Raw genomic sequence first — 6,437 nt, forward strand, 5'->3', positions numbered from 1 at the left:
CCTGTGGGAACAGAGAGCACTAGAAGGGGAGTCTTCACTGCATCAGCAGTAGCTTTTCGAGTTGTCAGGAGTTAAATAGCCCTGATAGGTGTAGCTTTTGTTTGGAACTTCCTTGCAGGCACTGAGGCCCCTTAAAGAATGCTAGTGGCTTTCAGGGAGGGGCTCAGTTCCCTGATTTATGTGCTAAGTAAAAAGTGAGGGAAATGATGCACAAAGGCCTCCTTGCATCCCACTTGTTCTGTGTCCCTAAGTGCCTCAGCCCACATCAATCCTAAGGGAACGCCAATCCCATTGTGTTTGTACGGTGCTTTGTATTTCACTATAAGCTTCCATGCTTCTGTCACGTTAAGAATAAAATTTATAGATGGTTGGTGAGTTCCTGTCGCCCCTAGAACCTGGCTACCTTCTAAAAAGATCTTAGTTTGATTTTTACCAAGATAGGAGTTCATTTTCTCAAAATTTAACCAATGCAAGTATGTTTTCTTTTCCCCTTCTAGTTTTCCCATCTGAGTCAAAAGCTGCCAGTCAGGAGTTTTCCTGGGCCAGTCCAGTGCAAACATTACTGTAATTAGCTTTTGACTACTTCTTGGTGTTTTTCACTAATAATTTAAGAAAAGAGGAAAACAATCACAAACAGAGAAATCACATCACCTAAATAGAGAAATGAGGAGGAGGGACCAGGAAGGAGAGGGAGGAGAGGAAGAGAAGAGAATGAGGTAAAGGCAGAGAGACCTAAGATGTTCACTGGTTTTATGGGAGACAACCTGTTCTGAAGGGACAGGCATGAAGCAATTTTGATAGAAATTAGGCTAAAAAGATTGCTGTCTATAGTTTACACATAACATGTTATTTGGTGTACATATTTTTATCAAGTATATATATTCTCTGAAGTCATTTGGAACACTAGCTTTGATTGAAATTAGGTATCAAAGAAAATCTTTGTGGTTGAAAAAATATATGTGCAAAATAGAAAGTAATTAGTGATGCATTTAAACCAAAATTATTAATCAACAGGTTGATTTAGGATAACAAGGAACAAGGATTGGACACAGCTGCAATTTTGTTTTTCTGGACTTAAAAAAAAAATGTAAGCATGTCAGAATCAATCTCAGTAAAGGAAGAGCCAGAGTTGAGTTGTAAGAAACAAAAAGTCTAGTTATTATTTTAATCTGAAATTGGAAACACCCCCAAAGTCCATTTACAGTAGAAAAGGCAAATTGAGAGGTTTTTCACTATAATATCACACCACATGGAGAGTGAAGGAATTACAAGTACACATAACCCCATATGGACAAAATTTCACAAGCTAATATTGAGTGGAAAAAGTCAGACAAAAAAGAACACATAGTGCATTCCAATTTTTGAAAGTTCAAGAATAGGTGAAATTAATGTATGGTGTACATTATGATGAGGGTAATAATTACCCTTGAGAGGACATGACTGGGAGGTCCCACTACTCTTGCAAGGAGTTTTAACTAGGAGTTTAACAAGGAGAGTAATGATTTAACTTTCAAATTGGATGTTGGGTACATGGGTCTGTTTGCTGTGTGTAAATGCATTGAGTGATTTGCTATCATATGTTTTTTGGGTGTATCCATTAAGCTTTGGCAAATATCTTTCTTTTGAAAAATAATTCATCTACTATGATGTAATATTTTTGCTGCCACTAAAAAGTATGTTATGCATGAATATTTATTATGACATACTAAGATTTTCATTATGTATTTTCTTGAATAAAAAATCTGGTTATTACCAAAATTCTGGCCACTGTGCAAGTTCGGTTCAGTTCAATTGTGTCTGACTCTTTGCAACTCCATGGACTGCAGCACGCCAGGCTTTCCAGTCCATCACCAACTCCCAGAGCTTATTCAAACTCATGTTCATCAGGTTGGTGATACCATCCAGCCATCTTATTCTCTGTCATCTCCTTCTCCTCCTGCCTTCAATCTTTCCTAGTATCAGGGTCTTTTCAAATGAGTCAGCTCTTCGCATCAGGTGGCCAAAGTATTTGGCATTTCAGCTTCAGCATCCGTCCTTCCAATGAATATTCAGGAATGATTTCCTTTAGGATGGACTGGTTGGATCTCCTTGAAGTCCAAGGGACTCTCAAGAGTCTTCTCCAACACCACAGTTCAAAAGCATCAATTCTTCAGTGCTCAGCCTTCTTCACAGTCCAACTTTCACATCCATACATGACCACTGGAAAAACCATAGCCTTGACTAGACAGACCTTTGTTGGTAAAGTAATGCCTCTGCTTTTTATTATGCTGTCCTGGTTTGTCATAGCTTTTCTTCCAAGGAGCAAGGGTCTTAATTTCATGGCTGCAGCCACCACCTGCAGTGATTTTGGAGCCCCCCAAAATAAGGTTTCTCATTGTTTCCATTGTTCCCCCATCTTTTTGCCATTAAGTGATGGGACCAGATGCCATGATCTTAGTTTTCTGAATGTTGAGTTTTAAGCCAACTTTTTCACTATCCTCTTTCACTTGCATCAAGAGGCTCGTTAGTTCTTCTTCACTTTCTGCCATAAGGGTGGTGTCATCTGCATATCTGAGGTTATTGATATTTCTCCTGGCAATCTTGATTCCAGCTTGTGCTTCATCCAGTCCAGCATTACACATGATGTACTCCACATATAAGTTAAATAAGCAGGGTGACAATATACAGCCTTGACGTACTCCTTTTCCTATTTGGAACCAGTCCGTTGTTCCATGTTCAGTTCTAACTGTTGCTTCGTAACAGATTTCTCAAAAGGTGGGTCAGGTGGTCTGATATTCCCATCTCTTTCAGAATTTTCCACAGTTTGTTGTGATCCACACAGTCAAAGGCTTTGACGTAGTCAATAAAGCAAAAGTAGATGTTTTCTGGAACTCTCTTGCTTTTTCAATGATCTAGCAGATGTTGGCAATTTGATCTCTGGTTCCTCTGCCTTTCCTAAATCCAGCTTGAACATCTGGAAGTTCACAGTTCACATACTGTTGAAGCCTGGCTTGGAGAACTTTGAGCTTTATTTTGCTAGCGTGTGAGATGAGTGCAATTGTGTGGTAGTTTGAACATTCTTTGGCATTGTCTTTCTTTGGGGCTGGAATGAAAACTGACCTTTTCCAGTCTTGTGGCCACTGCTGAGTTTTCCAGATTTGCTGATATATTGAGTGCAGCATCTTCATGGCATCATCTTTTAGAATTTGAAATAGCTCAACTGGAATTTCATTACCTCCACTAGCTTTGTTTGTAATGATGCTTCCTAATGCCCACTTGAGGTCGCATTCCAGGATGTCTGGCTCTAGGTGAGTAATCACACCATTGTGGTTATCCGGGTCATGAAGATCTTTTTTGTATAGTTCTTCTGTGTATTCTTGCCACTTCTTCTTAATATCTTCTGCTTCTGTTAGGTCCATACCATTTCTGTCCTTTATTGTGCTCATCTTTGCATGAAATGTTTCCTTTGTATCTCTCATTTTCTTGAAGAGATCTCTAGTCTTCCCCATTCTATTGTTTTCCTCTATTTCTTTGCATTGATCACTGAGGAACGCTTTCTTATCTCTCCTTGCTATTCTTTGGAACTCTTATTAACCTATGAATTTTCTGTGAATTTCCATCCTTTTATTTTCTCTGTTTGGCACCCTGAATCAATTAAATGACTTGGTTCAAGTAAAGTATTTATAGCTAGTAACCAAGTAGACTCAATAAACTTTGGCTTTTATTCACTAAATTATACTTTATTTACAGATAGTGTTTCTTATGGGTGCTTGGCATATGGTTGGTACTCAATATTTTGCCTATATACTCAGGGAATATCTATATGCTGCTTACAATGGTTGCTTAGTTTTTCATGTGTACACCCAGTTGCTAAAACTATGAAGAGAAGTCACTGAGGACAGAAATTTTACATATACATTTTTTCAATACACGCATCTTTCAATTTGTATTGGAAGCCTCGTTTGTAGAAGGTGTAGTTGAAATTTTTCCAAACCATCATAAAATGGTTTCTTTTTGCTTATTCTGCTTAACAGTTCTTTCCTCTTTGGTCTTTTTCCTTACATTTTGTACTATGAACAGCACAGAGAAACCAGGGTGCACATTCACATTTATCTAGGAAATTTGCTCAGCTAAATATTCAAGTTTATTGCTTACAAATTGTTTTTCATCCCACTGAAGAACACAATTCAGCCAAGTTCTGTTACTTTACAGGAATCACTTTCCTAATTAGATATCCAATTTCTAATTTCCAATTTCTAATGAGATGTCCCTCATTTCCCGCTGAGACCTTACCAGAAACACTTTTAACAATTATATATTTTTAAAATTAATATACTTAAAAAAACAGTTTTAGGTTTACAGAAACATCCCATCTCGGCTCACCACTGCCCCCCTCCACTACCCAATTTTCCCTGTTAACATCTTGCATTAGTACATTTGCTACAACTGATGAGCAAATATTGATAAATTATTATTGACCACAGTTTATATTAGGGGTTCATTCTGTATTGTTTGACACTCTATAGGAGAGTTTGACAAATGTACAATGATATATCCACCACCACAATGACATACAAAATAATTTCACTGCCCTAAAAATCCCCTGTGCTACATCCATTCATCCCTTCTTCCCTTTCCAAACCCATAGCAACCATGGATGTTTACTGTTTATAGTTTTAACTTTCCTGTAATATTATATAGTTGGACTTCTAGAGTATGTAACCTTTTCCCTTTAACTTCTTTCATTCACCAAGTTGGATTTAATGTTTGTGTTTTTTTGGTAGCTTAATTGCTCATTTCATTCAGTTCAGTTCAGTTACTCAGTCCAACTCATTGCGACCCCATGGACTGAAGCACACCAAGCTTCCCTGTCTTTCACTAACTCCCGGAGCTTGCCAACCCCTTTCATTGCTGAATAATATTACACAGCAGGGATATACCACAGTTTATTTAACCATTCACCTATTGAAGAACATCTTGGTTGCTTCCAAGTTTTGGCAATTAGGTGTTTGTGTGTGTCTAACTTTTCAGTTCATTTAGGTAAATACCAAGGAGTACAATTGCTGGATCATATTGTAACAGTGCTTAGTTTTGAAAGAAACTGCTATACTGTCTTCCAAAGTAGCTGCACCATTTTGCACTCTCACTAGCAATGAATGAGAGGTGTATTCTTCTTAAACTTAGGAAACTGTTCATCTTTTTACTAGGGAGCCTACTGTTTATTAGAGATTAAAAATGAGATTAACAATGGGAGCTTGGGACCAAATTACTAAATTCAAGTCTCAGCTTCCTCATTTATTGGTTATGTCACCTCGGGCAGGCTACTGAACTTATCTGTGCCTTAGTTTCCTCTTTAGTAAAGAATAAATAATAACAAACAACTTAATAAAGATCGTTTTAAGAATTAAATGTTAGGTATAAAGCAGTCAGAACACTGCCTGGCACATAGAAACTATTAAATGATAGCTGATTTCATGTGTTCTCTCTTTTCTGATGGGGAATCATCCACATGGTGGCTTTTCATCCTCGGGCCTTTATATGTATCTTTCTTTTACTTCATTTGTGTTTTTCTTATGATTCACACAGCTTTAAAAGAATATTCTGCATACAACTGATTCACTTTACCACCGCATCAATTCTGTTCTTCTCCAGTATGATTTTAATTATCTTCCTTCATTTTAAACATGCTTGCATGTGTTTTAAACCCCTTTCATCCAGTGTTTTTATTTCAATTTGTTTTCTCACAGCTTTCATTCGTTTCATTTAGGCCATGTCTTCTTACAACCTACTAAGAATTGTTTACTGAAATTGTCTATTTCTCACAGTAGGTCTTTTCTGATATCTGCTTCTAGATATTGTTCCCTTTCCTTTGACTATAACTTTGTTCTTCATATACTCAATGTTGCAATTTTCAAATTCAGTGTTTTGTCAGTTAACAGACTGGGTGACTTGACCTTAGCCCGACTATACAAATACGGAGACGCACAGAAGTGCTTGGGCCACATGTTTAAAAATATAGAAACCTACCTACTTCTGTTGGATTCTTTTCTGCCAAGGACACACCAACTGGCGTTGGGCTCCATTGGCAACTACATGCTGATTGAAGTAGGCAAATACAATGCGCTACCGTAGGGCAAAACACGGTTAAGACCACCTCACGGTTTAAAACGTGGGTCGCAACCTATTTTAGAGTCATGAAAACAATATAACGGGTCAGGACTAGAATTTTTTAAACAAAGGAACAGAACACTAAATACAATGCCGGACAAGTAATAAGGGCAAGTAATGCATTATGAAATGCTTATTTACGTTTCTGAGTTATATTTGTATATAAAAGTGTATTCTTACAATCAGTCCGGTCACAAAACCTTGAGAGCCACAGCTCTAAAGAAGACTTTCACCTGCATTGAGGAACAAACTATTCGCGGGTAGAATTGCTCGATCCCGCTCTACAAGAG

This window comes from Bos indicus, chromosome 23 (genome assembly GCF_029378745.1).
Source record: "Bos indicus isolate NIAB-ARS_2022 breed Sahiwal x Tharparkar chromosome 23, NIAB-ARS_B.indTharparkar_mat_pri_1.0, whole genome shotgun sequence".
Lineage (NCBI taxonomy): Eukaryota > Metazoa > Chordata > Mammalia > Artiodactyla > Bovidae > Bos > Bos indicus.